Source organism: Sapajus apella, unplaced genomic scaffold, assembly GCF_009761245.1.
Source record: "Sapajus apella isolate SASKATOON/1434 unplaced genomic scaffold, GSC_monkey_1.0 scaffold6, whole genome shotgun sequence".
Classification (NCBI taxonomy): Eukaryota; Metazoa; Chordata; class Mammalia; order Primates; family Cebidae; genus Sapajus; species Sapajus apella.
In genome coordinates this window covers 7,498,230-7,510,488 of record NW_022436946.1, presented here as the reverse complement: position 1 = coordinate 7,510,488, position 12,259 = coordinate 7,498,230, and positions in this window count along the sequence as shown.

Below are 12,259 nucleotides of genomic sequence, written 5' to 3'. Positions count from 1 at the left end.
ATTTTCTTGATATCTGTGTAATGTTACTAGATATAGGTGTCTTCCCTGGACCTCTACCTCTTCTCAATAAAGAATAAAATAAACTCTCTTCTGTGATCCCCCAACTCTTTTCCCTCTAGAATGATAGCTTTCCCCTCTAGAAAAATAAATGTAATTTTTTTCTGACATTCATTGTGTACTAGCCTGTTCTCATGCTGTTAATAAAGACATACCCAAGACTGAGTAATTTATAAGGAAAGAGGCTTGATTGACTCATAGTTCCACATGGCTGGCAATGCCTCACAATCATGGCGGAAGGTGAATGAGAAGCAAAATCATGTCTTACATGGTGGCAGGCAAGAGTGCATGTTCAGGGGAACTTCCCTTTATAAAACCATCAGATCTTGTGAGACTTATCCACCATCATGAGAACAGCATGAGAAAGACCCAGCCCCACGACTTGATTACCTCCCACCAGGTCCCTCCCATGACATGCGGGGGTTATTACAATTCAAGGTGTCATTTGGGTAGGGACACAGAGCCAAACCATATCACCTTGTGGTACGGCTATTAAATAGATTGTAAACTCATAGAAAGTGAGCCAATGCTTCATTCACCTTTCTATCTTCTGTGCTCAGTGCAGAACTTTTACTAAGTGTCTGTTCCATAGGAAAGGGATAAATGGATAATAACCAATGGTCGAGATTTTTAAATCCCTAGTAGTGTTTTTGTTTGTTTGTTTTTTGTTTTTGTTTTGAGATTAAGTTTCACTCTTGTTGCCCAGGCTGGAGTACAATGGCACAAACTTGACTCACTGCAACCTCCACCTCCCAGGTTCAAGTGATTCTCCTGCCTCAGCCTCTCGAGTAGCTGCGATTACCAGCATGCACCACCACGCTCGGCTAATTTTGTACTTTTAGTAGAGATGGGATTTCTCCATGTTGATCAGGCTCCCTGACCTCAGGTGTTCTGCCTGCCTCGGCCTCCCAAAGTGCTGGAATTATAGATGTGAGCCACCACGCCCTGCCCTCTTGTAGTGTTTTAACATTCAACTTATTAAATGTCAGAGAATCAATAAATACTGCACACCAACAGTTCAGTCTTATATTTTTGACTGGCCAAAGTTATTTTCCCTGCCCAAATTTTCCCAAATGAGGAAAGCATTCAATTATGTGGAAGAGGTGCTCAGTCACCGCTAAGATGCAAATAAAATGTAGCACTCTGCTCTGAAAAATGTGACCTGAAAATAGTTGCTAGTTTATACATAATATGCCTAGGGAAGTGCAGAAATGTTCAGTGATTTCTATGTGTTTGATGGCTCCAAGAGCAACATCAAAGTATCATTTACCAAAAAAAAAAAAAAAAAAAAAAAAAACCTGCTACATGTGAAAAGCTGACAGTTAGTCATGGCTCCCGCTGAGGGGCTGCCTCATGGCCGGTGTCAGGGAGAGATATTTTCTTTGTGTCATCAAAGTTGACAGTAAATATTAAAGTGGACTTTCACCTTGCCCGAGACCTCTAACAAAATACCTCTCTATCTCTTCTTTGTATGCTCTCAGCAAAAGAGCTAACCTAAAAATCACACCAGCCGGTTCAACCCACTGTTATTTCAAAGTGCACCCCACATGTGAGAAAGGGGCCTGCGGCAAGCCGTTCAAGGTATTAAAGCCATGACTCACTGCCAGACAGAAAAAAGTGTTCTCTGCACAGAAATTTAGTACCATGTTATTTCTAAAATTAAAAAAAGAATTAAACCCTAAAAACAAGCCTGCAATGAATTTGTATAAATGGTGGCATGAGAACATAAATCTGCAAAAAAAAGGAAAGGTCTAATTTTTCAGTAAATTCATGGAAGGACATAAGATCATAGCAAATAGCAGAAGTAAAACGGAGGAGATGCATCTGAAAAATGCTTTCTTTAACTGAATGAAGTCATAGAGTTATAAGAAGGGAAGGACAGTCTGGCTTTCTTGGCAAGACTGTATTTAAAGCAAGTTTGGAAGTAATTTTTAAAAAATTATCATTCCACAAAAAAGATATCAGCCACATCATTTTCAACAGCAGTTACTCTGCACCGTGGACAGAGATGCCTCCTTGTGTTTCCCTGGCTCCTCACTGGGATTGAGTCACTAATAGGAACCACAGTCCCTGTGTTGCACATGGTACAAAGACTCTCACTTCACATTTTGTAGCAAACCACCCTGTCTTTCTGAGAGTTTACAATCCTGTATCCAAAGCACATATTTATGATCAAACGAGCAACAATTCAGGAAAACAAAATCAATCTTACGATTAGAAAATATTGCTTTATCTTTTTTTCATGCAGGTAGTGGCTGAAGATTGCTGAGAGCAAGGGAAGATCAATAAGTGTCTCCACAATGTCAGAAGAGGTTGAAGAATGAAAGATTTGCTTAGTCTCTCAGTTGTTTATGCTGGTGATGCAAACAAATATTTGACTGTTTGTGAGCCGAATTGATCCCTTTGGAAATTGCAAAGTGTTAACTTGGAGGAATGATGAGCACATGCTTATTTAAAAGGGCAAAAGGAGTGTAAACATATGGGTAAGAATAATGGAAAACTCTGGAGTGGAGGCTGCAGAACGTGGTGGAAAATGCAGTTTCACATGCTTACCATCCAGCTGAGAGCAATTTCTAAGAGCACCACCCAAAGAAACATGAGGCTTTAGTGGCAGATGTCTGCTTCAGGAGCCAGAGCTCATGAATGGCAGCTTCCTTCAGGAGGCTGTGTGAAATGTGTCCACATTTGGTCCAGAGCAAACCTTTGGAGCTTTAAGAATCTAAGTGATTTAAGCAGGAAATCCCAATGCAAAAAGTTAAGTAAATTTAATATTAACTGAAAGTTCCTTAAAGAAAAAGGCCATCAGATGCATCTGGAAAAATTTAGAGGAAGATCTATGGTATCACAAAGATCTGTCCTGGGCCTTGTGTTCATCATTTCTCTGAGATACACGTGACAATACAGATGCTATTTCTATCATTTACAAGAAAAATTCTTAAAAAACATTGACTTTAGATCTGAAATTATTTCAAAAGCTGGGACAATGGGCCAAATCCAACACCAGTAAATCTCACTCCTCCTTCAGGACCTAACTGAAATCATATTTCTTCAGCAAGGTCTTCCCTGAGCATTAGACCATGTAAGGTCTCCCATGTGCTTCTGGAGCATCTTGTTCTGTTCCTTTCTTTGTTGCAGATTGTAAATTTGTTGAGGGCAGGAGAACAAGTTTATTTCATTCACCATTGTACTCCTAGTGCTCACAGCAGTTCCTGGCACATAACAAGTGTTTCATAAAAATTCTTTGAATTAAAAAAGGAATATACAAAATGTTATGCATTTTGGCTACAGGCATTAGTGTATGATTAGTAGATGTAGCAGGGGGGTGGTGGAGATTGTGGCAGCTAAAGAGTGGCAGGTATGCGTGTGTTCCTATGCAACAATTTTGCATGTTCTTCACATGTACCCCAAAACCTAAAATGCAATAAAATAAATAAATGGGAAAAAAAAAGAAAATAAATAAAAAATAAAAAATAAAAAATAAATAAATAAAAAGAGTGGCAGGTATGACCACAAAATATGGAAACTCACTACATCAGCAGTAAGTCAAGACTTCAAACAGTTAGTTCAGCACAACAAATTCAAAATTCCACCAAAAAAAGGAGGAGATAATTCGCTTCCAGTCATCCTTAAATTGTGTTTCTAATTCTGGGGAAAATGTCAAACTGAAATTAATCCAGAGGCAAGGTAACTTGATAGTCGGGCCTGTGAACTATGAAAGAGGCCTAAAACCTTGAGACTGATTAAAACCAAAAGATAATTTTTGGATCTTACCTTTAAGTCTTTAATCCATTTTGAACTGATCTTCGGGTATTGTGTAAGATACGGATTCGATGTCATTCTATTGCATGTGAATACCCAGTTTTCCCAAAGCCATTTGTTAAAGAAACGATCCTCTCCCACTTGTGTATTCTTGATACCCTTGGTGAAGATCAGTTGACCGTATACAAATGGGTTTAGTTATGATCTCTCTCTTCCATTCCATTGGTCTAGATGTATGTCTTTATGTCAGTATCATATTGTTTTAATTACTTTAGCTTTGTACTATATTTTGAAATCAGAAATATGATGTCTCTAGCTTTGTTCTTCTTTCTCAAGACTGCTTCTGCTATTCAGGGTCTTTTGAAACTTCTATAAAAAATAAGAGGAAAGCTTCTTGACATTGGTCATGGCAATGACTTTTTGGATATGATGCTCAAAGCATGGACAACAAAAGCAAAAGCAGATCGGTAAGACTATATCAAACCTAAAAGAGTGCACCGCAAAGGAAATAATCAGCAGAACGATTGTTTCTTTTGCAACCTACAAAATTAAGGAAAATATTTGCTAATCACACATCTGATAAGGGATTAATCTCCAAAATATATATAAGTAACTCCTACAACTCAGTAGCAAAAAAAATCAAATAACCCAAATTTTTTTAATTGGGCAAAGGACTTGAATAGACATTTCTCAAAAGAAGACATACAAATAGCCAACATGTATATATGAAAAAAGGCTCAACATCGCTAATCATTAAGGGAAATGCAATCAAAACCACAGCGAAATAGCACTTCATGTATGTTAGATTGGCTACTAACAAAAAAACAAAAGACATCAAGTTCTGGTGAGGATGCAGAGTAAAGGGAACCCTTGCACACTGATGATGAAATGTAAGTTGGTACAGTCATAATGTAAAACACTGTGTGGAGGTTCTCAGAAAATATTTAAAATAGAACTACCATCTGATTCAGCAATCCCACTTCTGACTTTATATCCAAATAATTGAAATCAGGATGTCAAAGAGGTAGTGCACACCCATGTTCGCTATAACATTATCCACAATGACCAAGATATGGAAACAGCCTACGTGTCTGTCAACAGATAAATGGATAAAAAATGTGGTCTATACGCTCAATGGCATATTACTCGGCATTGAAAAAGGAGACCCTTCCACATGAAACAGCATAGATGAACCAGCCGGACATTATGCTAAGTGAAATAAGCCAGTCACAGAAGGAAAAATATTCCATGGTTCTACTTACATCAGGTATCTAAAATAGTCAAACTTATGAAAGCAAAGACTTGGATGGTGGTGCCAGGGGCTGGGTAGAGGCAGAAACTGGGAGTTGTCATTCAATAGGTATAAAGGTTCAGTTATGCCAGATGTGTAGTTATAGAGATCTACTATACAACACTATGCCTATAGTTAACTGTATTGTGCACTTGAAATGTGTTAAAGAGGGTATATCACATTAAATATTCTTACCAAAAAAACCACAAAATAAATAAATAGTCTTTTTAATTTTTTTTTATTTTATTTTAAGTTCCAGATACATGTGCAGGACCTGCAGGTTTGTTACATAGGTAAACATGTGCCATGGTGGTTTGCTGCACCTATCAACCTGTCGCCTGGGCATTAAGCCCCACATGCATTAGCTATTTATCCTGGTGCTCTCCCTCCCCTGCCACCAACAGGCCCCAGTGTGTCCTGTTCCCCTCCCCATGTTCATGTGTTCAAATGCAGTATTTGTTTGGTTTTCTGTTCTTGCGTTAGTTTGCTGAGGATAATGGCTTCCAGCTCCACCCATGTCCCTGCAAAAGACATGATATTGCTCCTCTTTGTGGCTGCATAATATTCCATGGTGTGTATGTACCACAATAAATACATATTCTTACCTGATACAAACACACACATACACAAAGGTGCACAAGGAAACTTTTGGAGGTGAATGTGTTCCTTGCCTCGATTTCAGTGATGGTTTCACAGGTGTATGCACATATTAAAATTAATCAAGTTGTACATTAAGTACACCAGTTTACTTCAATAAGGGTGTTAAAAAATGAAAAATGAGACAGGCGGGGAGACTAGAAAGCAGTTTTCCCATATTTAAATAGTTGTCCTGCAAAAGAGGGAAGAGACTTTTTATTGCATCTGGCTTTGGAGGACAGAGAAAGGAACAAGGCATATGGATTATAAAGAGGTAAGAGCTAGCTTGATAAAAGGAAAACTCTTAATAATTGTAGCTATTTAAAAATGAAATATGCTTATTGAAATTTTAAAGGTGATATTATAGACAAATACTTAATGAAATATGATAAAAGATGGTTCTAAAATATAAGTAGCGCAATTTTTTTAAATGAAGGTATGCATACACACCCATACACACCTGGGTTCATCAGAATGTTCATGGTGTTTATCTCTGAGTAATAGTATTACAGATATTTTTAATTTTGTACATTTGGCTTTGTTTTACAGAGAAGGCAAATTATTTTTCTTATGACAGGAAAATACTGTACAGCAAAAATGGTTGTGTTGGGACATGGGGAGTTTTATTTTACTGGGGGTGTTGGAGCAGAGCCTGTGGCTGGTGGTGTTAACTCTCAGGATGTTGAGAAGGAGACTGTTATAGACAGAAAGAAGGCGGTTATCTCTTTAACCTCTACGGTGCTTCAAATTCTGAGAATCTATTGCATAAAACAGTAATTATAACAATAATTATAACTATTGTAATTAGTAACATGTAACCTGTAGTTATTGATAGTTACGATTAATAAAAAGTCATAGAATCTCAGATTTGTCAGGGAATTCAGAAGTCAACCTTTCCAGCCAAAATAGACAGTATGGAAAAATCCTTGGCCACATATGCAGAGAGAGGATTGTCCACGGCCGGGAATGTTTGTCCTTCCTGCTGCTCATTGGTCTACACTAGCAGGTAAGAAACACATTTGTCTCTAAACGCCCAGCCCAGTGGTACATGAAACGATCTTCATCTATTTGTTTCTCAAGCATGAAATGGTAGCTTGCACTCAATCTTTTGGTATTGTAGCTACTCTGTGATCTTCCAAAATGAAAATAAAAAGGTCTTGTCACTAGTTATACAACATATTTTCCTTGACTAAAATGCCATCTTTTATTTCTTCAAAGCACATAAAGACTTTTTCTTGAATCCTGTTTTGTGTCCTGCTGTCAAATCCATTTGTTGTTCTTCTCTGCTCAGGATGTCTGAATAACTTTATGTAGAGTGACTTTAAGTGTGAACCTAAGTCGAATTCAAAACAAGACATCTAACTAAGAAAAACCTTAGGTAAAACTTTGAATACATTTATCTTGAATGTTACAAGATGTTCAAATTATCCCCAGACATCCCCTCTTCACTGTCTTCAGACACTTAACCCTTCCTCCCTCTGACACCTCAAATTCAAAATTCACGCTTAGGAAAAATATTCGTTTTCAAATCAGGGCCTATAGTAGGAAGCCAATCAACTAATTCTGTAATTGTCTCTTATCTGCCCTAAACTATGAAAGACCACTTCATTGCAGAAACAAAATAAACTCTTGAAATCACAAGGTGATGTGTAGCAATTAACAAATCAACATTACAAACAGTACATGCTATTGGTAAATGCTACTCAGGTTCAGGAAATCAAAGGTAATTATCTTTGAGCTGACAAATTTATGACTCTACCAACAAATGAAGGAATTACTGTGTAGTGTGCTAGCAGGGATCCTGTGAGAGTTGGTGGAGATGGAAGTTCTAGCAGAACTTCAGAACCCTGCAATACAAGCAGGTTTAGCTGAGGGGACAAGTCAGTCCTGCATGCTACTGCAAGTGTTATCAAAGCGTGGTCCACGGACCAGCATCCCCTACACCACTTGGGAGTTTGTTAAAGATGCAGAATCGAGGGCCCCGTCCAGAACTAATAAGTCAAAAATCTAGATTTTAACAGGATCCTAGGATGGTTATTCATATGCACATTGAAGTTTGAGAAACTCTGGTCTACACAATGGCGATTCTGCTCAGTTTCTTCACGTTACTCCTTCGCATTCAAAGCTACTTGCTTTTTAAAATAGAGTATTAATTTTCAGGCTTCAATTGCCACAGCTGCAAAATTAACTCATTACTTAACTTATTCTATTTTTCATGCACTTCTCACTCAACGTCTCTTTTCTTCAAAGGTGGTCCCTTGAGAATGAGATTTTCACCACGCAGCAACCAAGGCACTACCGCACATTTTACACGAGGGGGCGCATGAGGACTAAGATTCGGGATCTTCAAGGCCACCTTCTCCACAGTGATTTTTATCAGCGACGGCCCCCTTTCTCCAGGATTGGTTTCCCAATGGTATCACTTGGAAGCATGCAGAGTTGCTGGAATCCCCTCCTCCACTCACAAGCCAGGTATTTTCTGAACCCTTGCTGTGTTCACCGACTTCTACCCCTAAGGGACAGGCATTCAGATGATCTCCCCCCAGGGGTCCCAGGGAAGGCTGGAGAAGCATTGCTTTAAATACAAGGGCAGACCAGAGAGCCCTTGGCCAGTATCCCCACGTTCGTTTCTCCTGTGTTTCATCTTCCATCACGTCATGCAGCCGTGAGTCTTTGACACATCGCCCCTCTCTTCAGATGCCCACGTCTCCAATATTTCAGCAGACCTCAGTCTTTTATAATCCAATTTTTAAAAACTCTTGCTCCATTCTGTTCTTTCGCCGTAAACAGAGAGTAGTTGAGTGAGCGGCGTGAGGACGAGTCCAGAGCTGAGGCTTGTGGATTTCCTGGGAAGTTACTCGCTCAACCTTAGGCCTGGGGAATAACTAGAAAATGGAATGTTTCATTCCCTTAAGAAGCCTTTCTCTTTGTCCAGTGGAACCCAATACTTGGCGCTGTGGTTGTTTTAGAGAGTGTCTAGTGGAGCTAACTTACTGAATACATGAGGTTTATCACTGTTACGCACAGTGCCCACCATGTGTTGGCAATAAGCAACTAACGCATTTTGGCAATCACTAGAAAATGTTCAGTGTTACATGGGTCTTCCACCTCCTAAACGCTTTTGTCCTGGTGAAAGCTTTTATTTTAACTGTAGTTTTTTCCCTAATAGGGCTCTATTTCAAACTTCAACAGTTGTAATTATTTGTATCAACGTGCAATCCCACACTTAAACAAATTGGAGCCCACTCCAGAACAAAATTAAAAACATTTCTTTTGGCAGGGAATAACAGGAAGCCAGAAGGAATAGAGGAGAGATCCAGTGGAGAGAGCAAAGCAACAGGAGACCTTTTCCTACGTGTAGCCACTTAAAAAAAATTATTACGATTCCTTATGTTTCCTATGCAGAATACAACTCTATCTCTTAATAAAAATGGTCTCCCCTTCCCACCCCCCACAATTCTTGTGGCTATTGCCAAACAGTGCTTCTTATAAAAGAAAAAGAATATGACAAAGCAACCACAAGGAAGATAAAAGAATAAAACCCAGGGCTGGACACTACACCCAGCTGATGCTCAATGACAAATGACTTAAATATTTGTGTGGCACAAGGTACAGAGTGGGTTCCTTTCACATCAGTTTGGAAATTCATAGTTTCTTCAGGCTTCTTGTCACAAATACCATGTGAAATATTTTATGGCACGGCCAATGGGTCCTGAAATGCTCAGTCCCGTTCTGTCTGAAAGTAGCATTTCCTTTTTCCTGTTGGGCCCGTCACCAAGAGCACTTAGTGTCTGAGGCATCTCCCTGATATACTTCCATCTGATGGTGAAGCGGCCATGCATTCATACACTTTTCCCCTAACACAAGCACTTTCATTGTTATCATTGATCGAAATCAAATAGACATGTAAGTCAGATGAATCATCGTATACTGTGTATGTACCCCCAGATCGAGTCTATCCTTTATGCCTGGGAGAACACTGGCATGGCCCAGTTAACTTCTCTAGGGCTGGATGCCCTTCAAGTCTTCCTCAGGGAAGGAGAATCTTTCTCCTTGTATGAGCCAACAACACATTTTAGCGCACTCATTTCCTCAGTAGTTTAGATCTGTTTTAATTGGGTAAATCTTTTATTACCATAAACACAGATATTAGCAGGGGCCAGAAGATGCCATATCAGGCACACCAAAGCCAAGTGGCTGGAGGTGCTGTGCCCCACCAATAGGCTTTTTCTTTTTTCACAGTGATAATTTCTGTTCCTTTAACATAACACATCAGGTAGAAACCATTCCATTTGCAGACAAGAAAATACATCTACTGTCCAATCTACATGTATTTGTATGGCCTGGAGGAGAGGGGAGATCATTCCAAACCTGGGAATCCATCCCGGGAAACAGGAGGAGGATGAGCCAGGGAAGTGTGTTTAGAGTGGAGAGAGCATGATCAGACTCAAGCGAAGGAGCACATCCCAGAGGAAAAGCAAAATTATTTTGGACGGGTGGGCAGGACAGTTTAGGGAGTGCCCTGAGAGCTAGTAAGGGGTCATGGTCATGACAGCATAGGCAGTTGGGAGCCCTGCCGTGACCTACAGTGGTGACATTTGAAAAAGAAGAGAGTTAGGAACGCAGAGTGGATTGGAGCAACAGAAGTCGATGGTGAAACTTATTCATGTCTTTTTAAAAGACTTTTTGGTTAAAAATGTCAAAGCCAATGAAGTTCAGCTAATCAAGAAACAAGAACTTACTGTAAAGATGCAAAGTCATCCTCAGAAGTCAATAGCAGGAGGCATAGCCAGGGCTCTTTTGACTCTGGTTCATTCTTTAGAGTTGCCTTTTGGTTTTATTACACACTGACTTGTTCTGATTCTCCCTGCGTATAGCCACTATGGCTCCAAAATTTATGTCTGAGCCAAGCACAGATGTTGATCTCTATTTGTCCATTTCTTTAAATCCAATTCCAAATTCCCAAGAGAAAGATACTGATTGTCCAGCCTGGCTCAGTGAGAACTCTGATGCAATCCATGTCCAAAGTGGAAGGGTCATGGTGGACACCCAGTTACTTGGGCTTCCCTTTTGTGGAGAGAGGGATGATTCCTGGAGAAATGGTGTCAAGGACTGGAAAGGAACTCCAAAAGGTGTTTACAACAACCTGCCAGAAGTCTACTGGTGTATATTAATCCTGCCATTCTGCAAGCTCGATGTCAGTAGAGACAAAAGAAAGGGATAAATAGAAGGAATGTTTGTCTTATTTCTAGAAACAGGGCATGTTTAGGACACATTTCAGTGCCAGCCATGGGGGTGACATCAGGATAGAATGGTCTGGGCAAAGCTGAATGGGAAGAGGCATTTCCACCAAACTGCCCAAGGCAGTGCACATTCTTCGGGACAGAAGAATTCAAACACCCAAGGGGGTTGCTATTTAGAATAGCTCAGAACATCACAGGTGTGCTGGCTTTCTACTTTAATGTGAAGCTGGGTGTGGAGTTTTTGCAGAGCTAAGCAAGACCTCACGGTTCCCAAAACATGGAGGGAAGTGTTTGACCTCAGAACATTCTCACATTATTAATCAGCACACCAAATATTTACCAAAGACATACTCTGTGCCCAGTGCTATTGGATACTGTAGTGCTCGGTCAGGGCTGCAGAGACAGAAGGGCCATCCCTCTGCTGTTATAGAAAGTCCCTTTGGGGGTTCTGCAGGGAGTTGGATGCCAGGAAGTTTCCCAGACTCCTCTCAGCCTCCATTCCCAAACTCAAAGAAACGTGTTCTCTCCACCCTCCTCTTCTGCCTGCCAGAGTTTCCAGATTTGTTCTGTTTTGCAGTTGCGTCAAGCCACACTCAATTTCCATCCTAGCAGAAGGCATAAATTAACATTTTATTATGTGTACTTGTTAGGGTCTCTTAAAGCAGGCATGCAAATTCAAGGCTCCCATAGTAAATTAGGGCATACCCAGATTTCACTGAAAATAAACCAGGTTGCCCTGGCCAAACCCTTGGAAAGCAGCACTTCTCTGAGCTATCCTGAGACAGATGCTCCCCTCGGCTCCTGCCCCAGGTTGTTTACCCTGGCCCCTGGCCATTTCCTGCCCTGTTTGGCACCCCTGGTTCTCTCTGTCCAGCTGCCACTGGCTCATAGGACTCCCGGTCGACTTTCACTTACAAGGAACCAATTTCACAAGCAGCTGTAGGTGAGCCTTTTATGGGCCTCTAGCGAGTGAGTGAGAGTCCTCAGCTCTTCTTCCACAAGCAGCTGGAGAAATACATCTGCCTTGGCCTTCCAGGAGGACCAGCTATTTTGAGATTCCCCTTTGATTGGCTCTTCCTACTACCATGCCTTTAATTGCAGCTTATAGCTCTTAAAACCTCTACAGAACAGGAACGTCAAGCTAGACAGAGCTTGATTTGATTTGGCGTGGCTGTGGCGGAGGAATTAGAATTAGCAAAATCAAAAGTGAGGAGTAGTTAGTATGCACTTAGGCTCTACTAGGTTCCATGTTTCATTGTTCTGTGGCCTTTCT